Here is a 19202-nt window from a genome sequence, read left to right as displayed (position 1 = left end):
GAGAAGAGGAATAGGAGCCCGAGCCTCACCGATGCTGAGAATTAATTAATTGATTCGTTCATTGATGTGTTTTAAAGATGTTTCCCTCTAAAATTCAGTGGGGGGGATGGGAGGTGGAAGGCAGGTCCAAAGTGGTCACCAAGATGGCCAGAAACCCAAATACTGTTACAGGCAAAGGTCTCAGTACAAGAGCAAAGAAAATCAGGCAGTAGGATTGGACTGTGTGTTTCTGAGGTCATGTCAGCAGTCTCCTGGGCCACAGCCTTCGCTTGCTCAGAATGCAATTTGTTCAGGCAGTGCAGCTGGGGGCAGCAGGGCTAAAACATTGGCTGGCGAGAGAAAATCAAAATAATCCCCATTAAGTTCCCATTATCTTAAAAATTAGAAACCCTAATGAGAGGCTTCCAGAGCAAGCAGAGCAGCAGGGGGGCACCTCTGATGAACGCTGTCCTCTGTGAGGATGTCACTGTCACCGTGGGCAGGCTGAGTGCCTGAGTGCCTGGGAGCAGTTTCCCTGGAAGCAGCCAAGACGGATTGGGCACCCCCAGGACTCGGATGTCATGAAAAGACAGAGAAGCAGCCCAGAAGCGAGGCCAGCACTCTGAAGGAGAGACCCGTGGCCTGAGGCGTGATTGTCTTTAACCCTGAATTTGGTCAACTTGTTCCTCAGACACTGAACATATTTAACTTGGAAGGTCCCAGATTCTAAGTGTGGTGCCCTCTAAAGGCAGGTAAAATGCCCCGTGGAAGTTCTGAACCTGTGATCTCATCAGGTTTCAGGTAGAGGAGCCTCTGATAAGAAGGTAGCTGGGATGCCTACTCCCCTGGCAGTGAGCAACTGGGGACACACTCTACTTATAGGCCTGGCCAATGGCCTCCAGTGTTTTCCGTCTAAAGGCTACATCTCCTCACCAGCTCTGCAACACATCTTGACGCCACGCGGTCCAGTAGTACCACATCATCTGGTGGCACTGGGCCAGGAGCGTGCCCAGATCGCTCAGCACCATACAGGGAGTCTACAGGGCCCGCGGGCTCCCTCCCCCGCACTCCTACTGGAGCACAGGAGATTATCAGGCGGCGAGTCATGGTGTTGTTATTATTACCCTGATGTGTAATAAATCTACATGGTGCAATAAATTAAGGCAAGGCTCTGTTCTCACTTTACATACTGCCAATAGTTTTATTGTAACAGCTTGAAGATGTGAGTTTTCCTTTTTAGGCAGAGCAGAGGAAGCTGTGAAATCTGAAGAGAGAACAAAAGGAGATGAATGTAGTTTGCAAAGACAGGTATTGTACCCCAGCCGGCTCATCAGGACATCCAACACCTAACATTTTTGTGCTGAATGGTATCGGGGGAACTTGGAAGCCTTACAATGCCCCGAAGAATTCATTTGAATTCATTTTCATATCAATGTATCTGCATTCTGCAGCGCTGACTTCTCTAACAAGACTTACAGCACTTTCTTTCAGCGGTGAACCTGAGCTGATTATAAGATCACAAATTGGTTCTGGAACTCATTAAAATCAGCAAATGAACATTAGCGAGATAGCTGCATGGGCTGAAATTGTGATAATCTGTTCATTTTGGCAATGACAGCTCAGGGGATGAAGAGAGGGGAGGTGAGACCCTACAACTCCCCTCCCCCACTCCCCCTTTCCCCCGGGAAGATTATGATTCATTTCAGACCCCTGTCCAGAGATGCACATGCTCTGGCTTTTCTTCCTTTACACCGAGCACCCTGTTCTGTAGGAGGCAAGGGAAGGCCTCGAGAAATGCTTCCCCTCTACCCTTTGCCAAGTTCAAAGCTCAGGCAAGGCCGTCAGCCACGTCCCCAGCATACCTGACACTTAACGAATTTTGTAGGCATCCTGTTCTTTGCTAGCAAATTGTCAGCTATGAGATTTCTTAACACTCTGGTTCCACAGCCTTCCTTTTATCTTCTTCCTCTCAGGTCTCACTGTCTGTGCTTTATGTGTCATTGTATCCCCTGAAAGCTTAATAACATAGTTGATACTTAATATATAAATGTTTATGAACTGACTTTCAAAGTAGTCATCTAGCTCATTCTACAACTTCCAGCATCGTTGCCCTACTTTGCCATCATGTATTGCCCTGCAAAGCCACGGACTCCTTACCACCTTCCAGTCCATAAACAACTACTTCCCTTGGTAATCCCCTTGACAAAACCCTAAGTTCACCCCTCTCTCCTCCTTAGAAAAGCCCATACTCCTTCAGTCAGCAGCAAACGCAAAGACAGGAAATTTCACTCTCTGAGTTTGGATGTTCTCATGAATTCTATTTTTCTCTCCTAGGTTTTTCCCCTAAGACGTTCTACCTCTGGTTAATCTGCAAAAGCCTAATCAGTACACACTCTGGAAAAGCTGAGGTCATAATTTCTGAATCTGGTTTGCATTTGGGATTTGCTTCTGAAACTCAAAATTAATATTGTAAATTTACTGGAAGTGTGTTTTTTGCTTTCTGGCCTCAAACTAATATTTTTTCACACACAAACATCAGTATCTGGCTCAACCTAGTTATTAAATGAAAAAGAAATTTCCAACTCCTTCCCTGACCTTTCCCTGTCTCACCACTGCCTGCCTCCAACACACACACACACACGCACACACATACACACACACACACACACACACACACACACACACAGAGTTACTGTCAATGGGAAAGATGCAGTCCTTGCTTGAATTCCCCTTAGGTTGTATCATTGTTTAGAAATTATTGGTTCTCATCCAGAAGCAGACATGGACAAAGTAAGGAGTTACTGTTTTAGCTCAGCCATATAAAGTAGCACAAACCCCAGGCTTCAGTCTTTCTGTGTTCAGTGTTCTGAACTTTCTGTGTTCTGGTGTTCAGTCTTCCTTGTAATGAATAAGCAGATTCATGTTAAGAATACTTACTGAGTACTTCTGTTATTCCTAGTACCGTATTGTCCATTACGTTATCTCATTTAACTTGATTCTTGCCTTTTAAGGTGTATTGATGTTTTCATTTTATAAATGAGGAAGCAAATGTTCAAAAGTACCAGGCGACTCGTGTTGAGTGGTAGAACCAGATTTTTGGATACTAAGTCTACTATTGTAGTAATATTTCTGCTTGTCTGATTCTCAACTTTGTGCTAACAGAATCCTGTTATATGCAAGAACTGTAACTCCATACGAAGTGGCTGCTCTTAAGCAACCTACAGAGCACAGAAATCCCATTACAGCAAATACCCTTCTGACAAAACCCCATGCTAGAGCTGGTATTGGCTCCTGAGTTTCACCTAGTAAATACTCAAGTAGTACTTTGCGAAAGTTTCAACACATTTCTCAGAGGAAATTTGGCCTTTAGGACATCTTTAAGATTGGGCTGATGTGTTAGGCCACCAGGGAAAAACAGGAAACCTGATGATAAGATGTTGGTTGTGTGCTCCTTTATGCGATAGATAGCGGTCCTAAAAGTTATACTAATTTCATTGGCTGTAAACAAAATTGAAAATAACGTGAAAATAGGAGACAAAACCATCTCCACCTAGGTTTTTTTGTAAAAGGTACTTGGAATCATAATGTCAACTGAAGAAAACATTTGGAGGTAGTAAATAACCACTTATGCTTCCTACAAAAGTAGCTGGTATTTTTATCAGCATTCACTATGTGTCAGTTACCATTATGAATTTTTATGTATTATTTAATCTTCACAACAATTCAATGAGGTAAATGCTGTTTTCGTTTTATACACAGAGAAACCGAGGCTCAGAGAGGTTAAGTAACATGACCAAGGTCACGTAGCAGATGAGCGGCAGGACCAGATTTTGAACTTACACAGTATGGTTCCACAGTCTACATGTTTAATCACACTTTGAGTTGCAAGATAAAATACAGAATGTCCTGAATTTCAGATAAATAAACCCCAAATATTGCATGGAACATAGTTATACTAAAAACATTTTTGTTTATATGAAATTCAAATTTAACCGGACATCTTGTCTTTTCACTCGCTAAATCTAGCAAACCTAACCACACTATCCTGCCTTCTATAAATTCTGTATATATTCAGGTTGCCTAATTCAGTGGTTTACATGTGCTTGAGTTTTATTACAGAATAAATAATGTTAACTCATATCCACAAAGCTAGGGCAAGCCCTCCTGGATTCCTTTTCCCTCCACTTACTGAAGGCTGGGGACCGTCTTTTCCTTGATAGTGCAGTTAAGTGCAAGCTTTTCTCTTCTGATAAGAAAAAACTTGGCTTACCGTTGGCGCATTCTGGCCTCCTGCCTACATTGGGCTTTCCCTTCAGTGGCCAGCAGTGTCCTCCCTGGTGTTCATCCGTATCCAATTTCCTTGCTGCTGATTCTTCCTAGGAGTTACAGTGCCGCATGGCTGAGTAGCTGCTTCCTTCTAGATGACAGTGTTCCCAGAAGGAAATGGAAAAGAATGAGCTGGCTACAACTTAGCAGGAAGGGACCCTGCAGATAAAGTCTGTGGCATAAAACATATAAGTAGGCAATACACACATCACCGAGCAAACAGCTCTTGCTTACCTGTGTGTGCACTCTCCACTAGGATGTACTTCATGCATTTCAGGACACGCACCTGCCTTCTTTTACCGCCCGAGCAACCTGTGCTGCAGAAATAGAAACTGCATCTAATGGCCACATAAAAGACAAGTGTCCCATGGCACCTGGGTGGCTCAGTTGGTTAAGCATCTGACTCTTGGTTTCAGCTCAGGTCATGATCTCGTGGTTTCGTGAGTTTGAGCCCCACGTCAGGCTCTGCAATGACAGTGCAAAGCCTGCTTGGGATTCTCTGTCTCCCTTTCTCTCTCTGCCCCTCCTCCATGCTTGCTGTCTCTGTCTCTCTCAAAATAAATAAACTTAAAAAAATTTTTTAAAAAGACAAATGTCCCCCAAAGTACTAAAAAGCAAATATAAGGGAACTTGGAATTAGCTGATGTTCATTATCTTTTAATAATGCGAATAATTGAAAAGCAACCATCTATTTACAAGCCCGGATAGTTACAGAATCACCTTCATAGTCAATATTTTTTAAATCTTTCAAGCAGCATGAATTTTTATGAGCCCAAGATGAAATGATAGATAATATTTCTTATAACATAAAGCAGCATTTTGTCATTATGTGACAGGCTCTGTGAAAACCACTGTACATGTCTGACCACATAATTTTTACCAAAACCCTGTGAAATTCTGTACTTTTATTATATCACAGATAAGAACACTGAGGCTGCCAGAGGTTTAGCAACTTGCCCAAGTTTGCACAGTCGGTAAGTGGCAGAACCTGTGTTTAAACACAAGAAGTCTCACTCCAGAAACCATATATTTAATTCCTGAACAATGATACCTCCACAGCATAAGATCAGGAGATATAGCTTCTGTGGTGAAAAGCAGTTTTGTGTGTTTTGTTTTGTTATTTCACATCTGTTGTTAACTCTTTTATTCCAAAGGCGTGAAGTGTTCTCTTTCCAAAAAAGTAAAGAATATCCAGGAGGAGAAGAAGGTGGGTGACAAATAGCCAAACTGGTTAGGATTAAATAGATGATTAAATCCCTAGAAACATGCAATCTACTAAGACTAACTTATGAAGAAATAGGAAATCTGAACAGACCAATTACCAGTAAGCAGATTGAATCGGGAATCAAAAACCTCCCAATGGACAAAAGTCCAGTACCAGATGGCTTCACTGGTGAATTCTACCAAACATTCAAAGAAGAATACCAATCCTTCTTAAACTCTTCCAAAAAAAAAAAAAATAGAAGAGGGGAATACTTCCAAACTCATTTTCCAAGGCTGGCATTACCCTGATACCAAGACCAGACAAGGATGCCACAGGAAAAAAAATTACAGTCCAATATCCCTGATGGATACAGTAAAAATCCTTAACAAAATATTAGCAAACTGAATTCAACAATATATTAAAAGGATCATACACCATAATCAAGTGGGATTTATTCCAGGGATGCAAGGATGGTTCAACATCTGCAAATCAGTTAATGTCATACACCACATGAGCAAAATGAAGAATAAAAATCATATGATCATCTCAACAGATGCAGAAAAGGCCTTTGACAGTATTCGACATCCATTTATGAGAAAAACAAAGAGGGTATAGAGAGAACAGAGGGAACAGACCCTTACATAAAGCCTACATAGGACAACCCCAAAGCTAATATCATACTCAATAGTAAAAATCTGAAAGCTTTTCCTCGAAGATTAGGCATAAGAAAGAAAGAAAGAAAAGGCATCCAAACTAAAAAGGAAGAAGTAAAACAGTCACTATTTGCAGATGACATGATATTATATAAAAAAAAAAAACCCTAAAGACTCTATTGAAAAAGTATTAGAGTAAATGAACTAGATAATACCGCAGGATACAAAATTGATGCACATGCACCAAAATTTCCACACTAACAATAAACTCTAAGAAAGAGAAATTAAGAAAACAATCCCATGTACAATCCCCCCCCATTAGGGAAAAACATAAGAGTGGCAATAATTTTCTAAAATCTGACACCAAAAATAAGAGCAACAAAAGCAAAAATAAACAAGTGGGACTACATCAAACTAAAACAACTCTGCACAGAAAAGGAAACCATCAACAAAATAAGAAGGCAACCTACTTACTGGGAGAAAAGATTTGCAAGTCCTATATCTGAAAGAGGTTATTATCAAAAGTGTATAAAGAACTCAAATAATTCACTAGCCAAAAAAAAAAAAAGAAAAAAAAAAGAAGCAAATAAACAAACAAAACAACCCCCCCAAAATGGACAGAAGATCCAAAGAAGGCATGCAGCTGGCCAACAGGTACGTGAAAAAATGCTCCACATCACTCATCATCAGGGAAATGCAGATCAGAACCACCATGAGATACCACCTCACACCTGTCAGAATGGCTAGCATAACAACAACAACAACAAACAACAGGTGTTGGGGAGGATATGGAGAAAAGGGAATCTTGTGCACTGTTGGTGAGAATGTAAATTGGTGCAACCACTATGGGAAACTGTATGAAGGTTCCTCAAAAAATGAAAAACAGAACTACATATGATCCAGTAATTCCAATTCTGGGTATTTATCCAAAGACAATGAAAACCTAACTCAAAAGGATACCTGCACCCCCACGTTCATTGCAGCACTATTTATCATAGCCAAATATGGAAACAACTTACATGTCCGTGGATGGATGAATGGATGAAGAAATAGAGATATATACACACACATATACATGTAAAATAAGTCAGACAGAGAAACACAAATATCATAAAATGTCTCTTATATTTGGAATCTAAAAACCAAAACCAAACCAAAATAAACTCTAAGCTCATAGAAACAGAGAACAAATCGGTGATTGCCAGAGGTGGGGGTGGGAGGGGAGGAAAAATGGGTGAAGAGGGTCAAAAGTTTAAAAAAAAAAGTTGGATGCTTTATAACTAGTATCCAGCTCATACCACGTGACTCACCACACAAGGCAGTCGGGCAACACCTGAACTGGTTTCTGCCCTGCTCAACTGGACAAGCCTAGTGATTGCTTCTTGTATGTCACAGCGATGTCAAGTTGCCACAAAGGATTCTAAATGCTCACTCTCATTTTCTGTCATTAAGGCCAACTGGTGCTAAGATCTGAATGCTTGTATCCACCCCCCAATCTATATGTTGAAATCCTAACCCCCAAAGATGATGGTGTTAGGAGGTGGGGACTTGGAAGGTGCTTAGGTCATAAGAGTGGAATTTCATGAATGGTACTAGTGCCCTTGTAAAAAAAGGTTCCAGAGAGATCCTAGTCCCATCCACCAGGTGAGGACACAGCAAGGAGGCACCACTATAAACCAGAAAGCAGGCTCTAACCAGAACGTGACCTTGCTGACACTTTGATCTCGGACTTGCAGCCTCCAGAACGTGAGAAATAAATTTGTTGCTTATAAGCTATGCAGCCTGTGGTATTTTGTTGCAACAGCCCAAAATGGGCTAAGGCACCTGGCAATAAAAAAATTCATGGACCAGTACCAGTCTTTGAACCATACTCTGAATAGCACTAATATAGAAAAGATCAGCTTAGCATGTAATTAATTAAAATATAAAAATATGCTAATGAATTAGATGGTTGGCTTATATTCTCTCCCCAGCCCTCTCTCCACAACACACACACACACACACACACACACACACACACACACACACACATTTATTGAGAACCCACAATATGCCTGGTACATTTTGGGCTCTGGGAATATAGTAATGAACAAAACGGATCAAGTCTGTGCCCTCGGGGAACTTATATTCTAATTCAACCAATGTTTTGACACCGAAAGATCTGGGTTCCAGTTTGAGATCTTGCCAATGAATAGCTCGGCTTCTGTGCAGTTCATTTAATCCCTTTGAGCAAGTTTTCCCCTCTGCAAAATGAGACTTAAACCTACTTTAATGATATTTGTTTGTAGGATTAAGTTAGGCACTGTGGTGTCATTTTGAAAACTGTAAAATGGTATACCAATGCCCGGTCACTTATATCTGTAGCAACAAGCATAAAGTAGCAAGCACTCAGTTAAAACTTGTTGAATAAATGTGTGTAAGGTCCTATATGTGTGAGGTATGTTTTTTTGTGTAAAATATGCCTGCTTTTCAAATCCTTTAAACCACCGCACCAACAAGAAAAGTGTATTAGGTATTGCAGGATTTAGCATATGTAATTCTGTTGGGTTACAGGTTCCCAGGAATCCTGGTCTAAAAATACATTTTCTAAACATTTATTGGATGGAAGCCTCTTCTTACTGATTTGTATCACAATCTGAATGCTTCTTAAAGACGTCTTCCATAAATTGACCCTAGGAGTTGCTAACTATGCTGGCCCTGCCAGTTCTAAGTGTGCTGACGACGCTCCCTAGGATTACAAAATAGAACTGAGTTGTAAAAGCACCCTAAGTTTGGAAAGCGCTTGGAAGAAATTCTCAGCAAACAGTAGCATGAAAACAAACACAGTCCACTTCTCTTCAAAAGTTTGAATCTCATGTTAGGAAATGTCATGGTTATGTGTTTGCTTTTGTTTTAATTTTAAGGTCAGTTCATCGAGTCCAATGACGAAAGCTATCAAAAGAATATTCTCCTGGGGCGCCTGGCTGGCTCAGTCGGTTGAGCGTCCGACTTCGGCTCAGGTCACGATCTCGTGGTATGTGGGTTCGAGCCCCGCGACGGGCTCTGTGCTGACAGCTCAGAGCCTGGAGCCCGATTCGGATTCTGTGTCTCCCTCTCTCTCTGACCGTCCCCCATTCATGCTCTGTCTCTCTCTGTCTCAAAAGTAAATAATAAAACGTTAAAAAAAATTAAAAAAAAAAAAAGAATATTCTCCTGAAAATTATCTTTTCTTAGAAAAACAGAAAGGCAAATCAATACCCTGTCAGCACAGCGTAGACACAGATGTTGTGGCAGTCAAGTTCAGCAGACAGAAGAGTCCATTTGCTGGTCGAGGTAGGGGGTTGTAGGTAAGACTGTCCTCATCACTCAGCCCCAAGTCATCCAACTCCTGGGACAAAGACTCATCTACCTCCACGTTGTTTCCAGAATGCTCTAGAAACTGGCTACCAGATGTGTCATGATTATGATCTATTTCAAATACCTGTTTCTCAGGTTTTTTCCTGCTTGTTCTTCTTCTTTCATTCATTTCTTCTTAATTTCCCAGAGTTCTGCCCCAAACCTGGCGCTCTGACCTAATGAATTCTCAATTGTAACAGAAGTGCCATGGAATGATTGTGGGTTTTTTTGGTTTCTTCTGCTTCTTTTCCGTTTTGTTTCTCCGAGGGTATAACAACATTCTCTCTGGGGGTTAGTGATAGTACTCGCAGTCAGGGAGAGGCATAAATTCGCTTCACTTTCCATGAAAGCGTGTAATTCAATGCAGTGGCTAATTGAGGATTACCTCATACATATAAGGTGCAAGACTGACAAGGGGACACTAATGTGATTAAAACACAGTGATCGGCAAGGAGGGAAATGTAGTGACAGGAATAAAATGAAAACACAATACATACGACAAGGCAGCTTGCAGGTGCCACAGGTGAGGTGAAAACAGAAACTGTGGGATTTCAGAGGAGAGGAAAAATCAGAAAAGGTTCCAGGTAGCTGCTGCAATTTGAGACAGGCCTCCAAGGATTTCAACAGATGTGGGGGCTGGAAGAGGGAATGGGGGGCACTATTCCAGGCGGAGACAATTTAAGCAAACAGGTTGGCTCCTCTGTAAAAAGTTGGTAGGAATTACAGCCAGTAGTTCCATTTTGCTTGAGGAACAGCTCTTTCTAAATAAGGGCGCCGTGCAAGGGAAGGCTGGAAAAGTGGGATGGACGCACATCACGGGGCAAATGCCAGTTTGAAATTGACAGAGAAATAGCAATAATTTTAAAAATAGGGTGGGGTCACAATGTGGCCACCGTTTAGAGAGGTGGCTCTGGCAAGAACACATGACAGATGGCAGGGGAAGTAACTAAGCAGGAGACCAAAGAGGAGACTATGGGAAAAGTCTGGACTAGAGGTAATCAGGCATGGCAGCAGAGGTGGAGAGAAGCAGAAGAGACACTGTGGGGCGCCTGGGTGGCTCAGTCAGTTAAGCACTCAACTTGGGCTCAGGTCATGATCCCACAGTTTGTGAGTTCGAGCCCTGCGTCAGGCTCTGTGCTGACAGCTCAGAGCCTGGAGCCTGCTTCGGATTCTGTGTCGCCCTTTCTTTCTGTGCCTCCCCCACCCCCACCGCTCATGCTCTGTCTCTCTCTCTCAAAAATAAATAAACATTAAAAAACAATTTAAAAAAATAAAAAGAAGAGACATTGTGTAGGAAGGACCTCTACCCATCTGTCCAATACAGTATCCCCCAGGTATATGTGCCTCGTTAAGCCTAATTTAAATCCGTTAAAGTTAAATAAGATTTAAAATCCAATTCCTCAGTCATGTTAGCCACATCTCAAGTGCTCGATAGCCACATTGGCTGCTGTACCAGACTATGTAGATAAAGAACATGGCATAATGTTCTATCGGACGGCACAGATTGCTACACTTTGGGGACTAACTGGACACAGGGATGGGGAAGATTAAAGGCAGCTGAGGCTTGGCAGTTGAGTAACTGAAAAAGATAGTGTCATAAGCAGAAAAGGGGATATCAGGAGGAAAGATGTCACTTGGTTTCTGTCAAACACCAGGCAGAATAAAATGTCTACACAAATGCGTGGGTGTCCTCGGTGAAAAAAAAAGGCAGGTAAAGCAAAGCACCCAGTCGGCTCCCCAAAGGCTTGTAAAGGGACCTGGCAGAATCCAGGTGGCTTATTCCCTGCTGTGCTCAGTTTCTCCCCAGCTTGTGCAGCTCCCTCAACCTACTCCCAACCAATGGCTCAAGTGTGCTGCCACAGGGCAAGAACCCGAGGGCCTTGCTGGTTCTTCGGTTCCAAGGCTCCTCCCTGAGCCTATTTTTTCCTCATAGATACCTTCACTTCCTCTTTCGCAACCCCCTCACTCACCCTTCCCCATGCTTGATCCTTGGAAAGTCCCCTTTCCTCACTTATTTCACTGTTTCCTCTTTCTCACAGGGACCACCAAACCCTTGACCCCACTGTTGTATTATTTGCCTCTCTTCCCTCCCAGTGTAGGTTCCAAGGGGCTATCACTACAACCACTCCCTGGTGTAGACTTCCTCACCTTCTCATTGACTTTCATCAGCAAACCCAGCCCTGGTCAAATCCACCTCTCCTTCAATCCCTCAAGCAATGGAATGTGGCTGGAGAGAACCATACAACTTTGCCTAATGGTCTCACTTTGAATATAGGACCACCAGCTCAAGAGGGTCCTCCTCAGTGTTGTCTACACCACACTTCTCTAGTAACTCTTCAATGCTTCAAGAGAAGTCTTGCTCATCTTCTTTTAGCTCCTTAAATAGCCAATAGCCCCTCCCCATTCACAGTTTTTATTGCATAGAGTAAAGGAAAGCATATGGCCCAGATCTATCTCATCGGATCCAGTGAGGTAGCTAGCACATACAGTACTCAATGTAAACTGGGAAAATATACACACTGTGTGTGTGTGTGTGTGTGTGTGTGTGTGTGTGTGTGTGTAGGAGGGTGGGTCAAATTGCTAAAAGGCACCACCCCCTCCAGCTGGAGTAATTAGAAGAGGTGCCCCTCCCCTCCCTGCTTCCTCCAGATGGGTATGGCCTCATAGCTGCTTGGTTGGCAGTACAGGGGCTGCGTGTTAGCTTCCACCTGTCCCCTTCTGCTCTGCAGAAGCTTAGGCAGTGGCCTAAGCATGCCATCACCAAATGGACTACTTAACCTACCTGCATTTGCACCCACAGACTTTGCCTTCTCTCCAAAAATAGTGTGTGAACATACAGTCCTTATTCCTACCCCAGGCCATGCCCTTCACTAGGACATCATTGCTTCTCTTCTTGAGGACAATCTTTCTCCACTTGTCTCCTATCTTCTGTGCTATCATATTTATCTCTCTAAAGGATCGTTCCTCCCATCTTAAAATACTCTCCCTTGATCCCAAATACCCCTTGGGTACTGCCCTTTTCTCAGTTGCCCTTGACAGCAAAGCTCTTCAAGAGCTGTTTAGACTTGCTATACACACTCTCTCTTCCTCACTTCTCATTCTCTTGTTCACACACCCTAATCAGACTTTCTCCCCTGTGAACCATTGAAACTGCTTTCATCAAGGACATTAGTAACCCTCATCCGGCCAAATCCAGTGTTCAAACTCTGTCCTCAGCTTATTTATTTCAGCAGTATTTGATAAGAGTGATGACTCTCACCTTCCAGAAACAATTCTCTTATCTTCCATCACTCACCCTTTCCTGGTATTCCTCTGATCTGACTGGTAGCCCTTCCTCCTTTTCTACTTAATCTCCAAGTGTTGGATTCCTCTTAGTCCTCTCCTCCAGTACTCTCCCTCCCTAAGTGCTTTTATGTAGACTTAAGGCTTAAAAAGCATCTATGCTGATGAATCCCAAATATATATCCAATTGTTGTACTCAATATTCCATGTGGGTGCATAACAAGCACTTCATGTAACATGTACAAAACAGAACTCCTGATTTCCCCCATCCCCAAATTTCTCCTGTTGAGTCTTCCCCATCTTATTAAATGGCACCACCATTAACCCATCCTTCAGGCCTTGAACCTAGGAATCATCCATGATGTTTGTTCCTTCACACACTCTCTGCCAAATCCACTCCAAAATATATCTGAAAAGCCTTCTCACCGTTTCTCTGCTGCCATACAAGTTACCTACCACCACCAACATCCTTAGGGGTCTTCCTGCAGACATTTGTGCTTCCCTATTGTGTATTTTACACATATTAGCAAGAATAACTTTAAAAACATTTTTTTAAGGTTATTTATTTGAGAGAGAGCTCCAGTACTTGTGAGTGGGGGAAGGGCAGAGAAAGAGAGAATCCTAAGTAGGCTCCACGCCATCAGTGAAGAGCCCAACTTGGGGCTCGATCTTAACAACCGGGAGATCATGAGCTGAGCCAAGATCAACAGTGGATGCTTAACCGACTGAGCCATCCAGGCGCCCGAAGAATACTTTTAAAAAAAATTTTTTTTAACGTTTATTTATTTTTGAGACAGAGAGAGACAGAGCATGAACAGGGAAGGGGCAGAGGGAGAGGGAGACACAGAATCTGAAACAGGCTCCAGGCTCTGAGCTGTCGGCACAGAGCCCGACACGGGCTTGAACTCACAGACCGTGAGATCATGACCTGAGCCAAAGTCGGAGGCTTAACCGACCGAGCCACCCAGGCGCCCCCCAAGAATACTTTTTTTTTTTAACGTTTTTATTTTTGAGACAGAGAGAGACAAAGCATGAACGGGGGAGGGTCAGAGAGAGAGAGACACAGAATCCGAAACAGGCTCCAGGCTCTGAGCTGTCAGCACAGAGCCCGAAGTGGGGCTCGAACTCACGGACCGTGAGATCATGACCTGAGCCAAAGTCGTCTGCTTAACCGACTGAGCCACCCAGGCGCCCCAAGAATACTTTTTAAAACGTGAATCAGATGTGGTCATTCCTCTGCTCATCCTCCCATGGTTTTCAGTTGCTCTTATAACAACTCACAAGGCTCCATAGGATCTGGTCCTTCTAAACCTCTCTCAACTTAACTATCGCTACTCTCTGGCCAGCTGGTTCCATTTAGCCACACTGGCCTTTTGCTGTTCCTGTAACCTACCAGGTGTATTCCCAACTCTGAGTTTATGGCTGATTGTCTTTCAGCACGAAAAGCCTGTTTCCCTCACACCTCCACACTCATTTGCTAGGCTCATTCCTTCATATCCTATGTATATGATAGGTGCTCAAAGGTCTCCTCTGTGGGGCAGTATCTGGCCAGCAATAAAGTCATTCCATTCCTGGTTTTATTTGTCTTCACACTACATAATACGGATTGAAATTTTTGTTTAGTTTGTTGTCTGTCTCCACTCTCCCAACCCAGTAGAATCAAGCTTCACAAGGGCCTTTGCTTGCCTAGGGCATTATCCCTTGCGCCTAGACAATGCCTGGCACTTACTAGGTGCTCAGTTAGTACTTGTTGAATGGTTGCATTCCCTTCCAAATTCTATTCCTCCTGAATCGTCGGACTCTCCTTCATTCTGTTTCCCGCCTTTCGCAACCTCCTACTCAGCTCTTCACAATACCCCAACACCTCGTTCCTCCCCATGATCCTCAGCTCTCACCACGCTCCTCTGCGCGGCTCCTTTAAGCGGACTCCGGAAAGCCGTGGGGAAGGCGGGGCCAAAGTCTAGCTGACGGAGACTCGGAGGGGCGGGGTGGAACTGGGGGCGGGGTCAGCGTGCTGCGTGCGTGCGCGTTCTGGAGGCGCCGCCGCCGCCGCCGCCGCCGCCGCCGCTCTCGAGGCCGCTGCCGCCGCTGCCGCCGTCGCCGCGCAGAGCCGGAGCAGGAGCCACGGCCGAGAAGAGGGAGGAGGTGGAGGAGGAGGTGGAGGAGGCGCCGGACCGGGGGGGTGAGTGAGGGGCGGGGAGCCCAGCCGGCCCCAGAGGGAGCGGGGGACGCGGGTCGGCCGAGCCTGGGCTGAGGTGGCTCATGTCGCCGGTCAGTCCCTTGGCTCCCCCTTCCTCCTCCGCGTTCCCTCGGTGTCCGGGGCGGCGGCCCGGGGGCCTGGCCGGCGGGAGGGGCCGGGGCTCCGGGAGGCCCTGCCGCCGCCGCCGGGGCCAGAGCCAACCACGCCCGCGGACCGAGCCGGTCGACTGTGGCGGGGCCTGCGGGAGACGGACGGGAGGGGCCCGGGCCGGGTGTGGGAGAGAAAGAGGACATTGTGTCCCCCACCCTCCAACTCCCCGAGGTGTCATGGCACAAGCCCATTTCCCTCGCCATCTCCTCGGACACAGTGCCCTCGCCACTCACTGCCCGAGAGATGCAGAAGCTTGGACATCGCTACCTTTTCGTGCATGTCCCCAGACTAGGGTCAGACCTTCCCTCCAACCCAGCTCTCCCCTTGGGCACGCGAAGAGGGGGCTGGAGGGTTAGGTGAATTTTCTGTCCTCCCTCCTCTGCTAGAGAGGTGCGGAGAGTAGGCGGGAGCGTTGCCCTCCCTGCGTTCACTTCTGGCAGGGTCGGGGTCTCCCTTTCCTTCCTTCCCCCCTGCCTCCCACCACCCGTGCCGAGGGCTGACATCTCTACGCCCCACTCCACCTCCCTGCCCCTTTCCCGCCCTCTTTCCCCCACGTCTTCCGTAGCTTTGCCATGTGTTCGCCTTTTCGGCGTTGCCCTTCTTGGGTCTCTGCTTCATCCCTGAATTTTGTGAGGGAAGGGGTCACCGTGTGATTCTTGTCTTCCTTCAGACTGGGGCCGGTAGGAATGTCACTTGTCCCCCTCAGGAAGTTAAGGACGGTGTCTTCAACCGGATTGTGTAATTTACTGCTAAAGGGAGAAGGTGAGGGGGAAGATTCTTGCGCCCGAGAACTGGAATCTCCTCGCAGGGCGAAGCACCAAGAGTTTGGGGGACCTTTTGACCTCTTGTTGGAAAAAAGAACTATGACTGAGTTATGTATTCCTTTTTGGGAGGGAAGATGGTTTTGTCACTGCTTTGAAGGGAGGAGAGTATAAGAGACAAGGGAATACCAGGGTAGGAGGTTAAGGGGCCAGGGCCTTACAGGTGGCCACAGTTTTCTGCTTCCTGGATGTGGGATGAGGATTCTTTCTGTTTTCATCACCGTCAGGAGTAAGGTATCAGCTCTTGGTTTTAAGGTGGGGCTCCTACCTTCAGAAGCATGCTGTAGGGCAGTCTCAGAAGGGATGCTGCTGGAAACAGGATTTGGAAACTTTTCTTCTGGTTTCCTGTCAGTGTGTGGGGGCGGGCATGTGTACGTGTACTTTTTCTTTTCTTTTCGTGTAATTGATATCTGCAGTATTTTGACATAATAATCACTAAATCAGTCCCGGAGCCCCTTTCTTTCTGTCTTTATTAGGATTTCTTACAACACTTTCTGTTTTGACATTATATTTGCATCGGTTGAAGCTGTTTTTTAGTCTGGCGTTTCACTGAATCCTGTCTCCTTGGTATTTTGAATTCTGCACTGCAAAATGTGATTAGGTGCGAGGTATTGAGGATCACACGGTGCCTGGCACAAGGGAGGCACTCAGTTTGTGGATGAATTGAATGATTACAAAGATGTGTCTAGGTGTTATCCATATTCTGTCCTTTTGAGAGATGGCTTATAGTAGAATATTGCATTTTACTTCCGATATAAAATAGTAGTTCTTAACCTTTTCTAGGCCACTGACACCTTTGAGATTATGATGAAATATATAGACTCTTTCCCCAGGAAAAAAAAAAAAAAAGTACTAGACCAGTTTCAGGGACACTCTGAAGCCAAACATAGATACCTGTCTCAAAAGTAAACTGGAATCCTGAGTATTATTCAGTTCCATATTAAAACTGTTTAAAACTGTTCACTTTCTGTGTGAACCTCAAGATTGACAGTGTTGACACTTTAGACTAAACTTTGGGTCTTTAGGAACAAGATTTTGGAGTAATTGTTCTTACAATTTTAGGAGGAAAAGTTGTCACTAATAACTAGTACTAGTCAGTTTTAAATCAATACACTAGTGGCTTCCAAAGAAATAAGATTGTTATAGAGACTTTTGGCAGCCTAAAATCATAATCACAACTGACGTAATTTTTATTGTATAAACTGCTTAATAATATCAGCACGTGAACATTTTCACAAATCAAACTATTCATTTTTCCTGTTCTCCTCCAATCATATTTATATGCATGGTTTTTCATGTAGTTAAAAATTATTGTATCAACCTTTAATATTAATTCAACAAATGCTTTTTGAATGCCTATTGTGTGAATAAAATCGAGTTCTTGTTGTCGTAGAGCTATAGTCTAATCAGGAGAGATGGGCCGTAACCAAATAAACACAGACTATGTTAGACGATAAGAGCTATGGAGAAGAGTGAAGTAGGGGAGGGGAAAGAGAGAAACGGTGGCAGGGAAGACATGCGACTGGAGCAGAGACCTGAAAGAAGCGAGTTATGTGTGCTGTCTTAGGGAAGAAGGTTATAGGCCGAGAGGACTACAGGCGCAAAGACCCCCTCAGTATATTTGGCCTTTTTGAGAACAGCTAGGGAGACAGTGAGGGAGTGAGAGTTTAGGTTAGAGAAGTAACTGAGCATTATAGGTCATTGTAAGAACTTTGGATTTTACTTTGAGATGAGCAACCATCTATTGGAGGATTTTACGGAGAAGAGTTTCTGAGAATCGTTGTGTGTGGAAATCAGCTTGGCAGGGAGTTGAGGTGGGCAAGAGTGTGAGCAGGAAGACCAATTAGGAGGTTAATCTTTATTTTAAACCTTTTTCGGAGGTTGCAAAGTAGTTCATCTACCCTTTGTTGGGCATTATAGGCAGTTTGTTTCCCCTAACTAAAATAATGAAATAAACACTTTTGTATATGCAACATTTTCTTTCTTTTGGAATATTTCTTTGGGATTAATTTCCAGAAGAAGGACTGCTGAATCAAAGTATATGAATTTACTTGTCTTCTTGATGTATCTGTGAATTCCTTCCAAGAATACGTTGTACTAATTAAAGTGATAGCCACAGTCATCAGTCTTAAGTATCAAGTCAGTTGTCACTGGCATTGAGTATTATTATTTATTACTTAAAAAGTCATTTGAGTTATAAAAAAATATCTTTTAGATTGTTAGGTTGAATTTCCCAATAGCTTGAATTTAGAGTTCATATGTTTGTTCACCTCTCTCTTCAACATTTAACAAGAGAGTGCTGATTGTTCGGGATATGGAGATGAATTAGACAGGGTCTTTGTCCTCAGGGAGTTTTACATTCTGTTGTAACTTAGATTCGAATCGTTAAGTAACTTAAAATCTTGCTATCTTGCTAAAAGTTTACTATCATTTGTGAACTTTGTTATTATATGGCTGATAATCTTTTATATAAAATAGACTTTCCAATCAAGCATCTAATTCTTCATATTGATAATTACTTTTTTTTCTTACAAAGGGAGTTTTAATTAATTTTTAATGTTTACTTTGAAAGAGAGAAAGCATGAACGAATGGGGGAGAGGCACAGAGGAAGGGAGGGAGGGAGAGGAAGAAAGAGAGAATCCCAAGCAGGCCCCATGCTTTCAGCACAGCCCAATGCAGGGCTTGATCTCACAAACTGTGAGATCATGACCTGAGCTGCAATCAGGAGTCAGATGCTTAACTGACCGAGCCATCCAGGTGCCCCTACAAAGGGATTTTTAAATGATATCTGCAATTTGTGTAATTTGTTTTCCATGTCTTTATAATCTTAAAACTGACAGCTCCATGTTTTGTTCTTTGCAATAAATTATGCAACTAGTACTTAGTTGAATTTTTAGATTGTTATAATTCTTTACAGTTATTCAAAACACAGAGACCATTGTTTCTGTTAAATAAGGTTAGCATTGCATTGTTGACATTTTTTTGAGTTTCAAAGGGAGAATGATACCAGTCTGTTTGGATAGAAATTATACCACTGTGAGGACATTGCTCGGAGTTTCTAGTTCTGGAATCTAGATGGTTCGATTTGGCATAAGCAGAGAACTTCACCACCTCTGAAGTGAGTCAAATAATTGAGTTACCTGCAAGCACCTAGCTCTGTGTTTGACACATGCTAGGGACCCAACAAATGTTCCTGCAACGTCAAATAACC

The 19202-nt window shown here is 43.7% G+C and overlaps 1 protein-coding gene and 1 long non-coding RNA gene across 4 annotated transcripts in view; one reads left to right on the top strand and one right to left on the bottom strand.

Moving 5' to 3' along the window:
- Positions 1-1847: 1847 nt before the first annotated feature.
- On the bottom strand, positions 1848-4852 carry LOC125913449 (uncharacterized). Its single transcript, XR_007455031.1, has 3 exons — positions 4540-4852; positions 4250-4396; positions 1848-1995 (listed from the first exon to the last, which is right to left on the bottom strand). It is a non-coding gene; the product is annotated as an uncharacterized LOC125913449 (long non-coding RNA).
- Positions 4853-14850: 9998 nt separating this feature from the next.
- The window catches only part of RAP1A (RAP1A, member of RAS oncogene family), a 79489-nt gene continuing 75137 nt past the window's right edge, over positions 14851-19202 (top strand). Inside the window, exon 1 of one of the 3 annotated variants that reach the window (XM_049616575.1) lies at positions 14851-15001. The gene's annotated coding sequence lies outside the window, so the exon portion shown is untranslated. The remainder of the gene's footprint in view (positions 15002-19202) is intronic. The other 2 variants (XM_049616571.1, XM_049616572.1) reach the window with 2 other exon arrangements.

Source organism: Panthera uncia (assembly GCF_023721935.1).
Source record: "Panthera uncia isolate 11264 chromosome C1 unlocalized genomic scaffold, Puncia_PCG_1.0 HiC_scaffold_4, whole genome shotgun sequence".
In the NCBI taxonomy this organism is placed as follows: domain Eukaryota; kingdom Metazoa; phylum Chordata; class Mammalia; order Carnivora; family Felidae; genus Panthera; species Panthera uncia.
The sequence above is the reverse complement of the archived record's forward strand: the minus strand, read 5'-3'. Positions and strand labels throughout refer to the sequence as shown.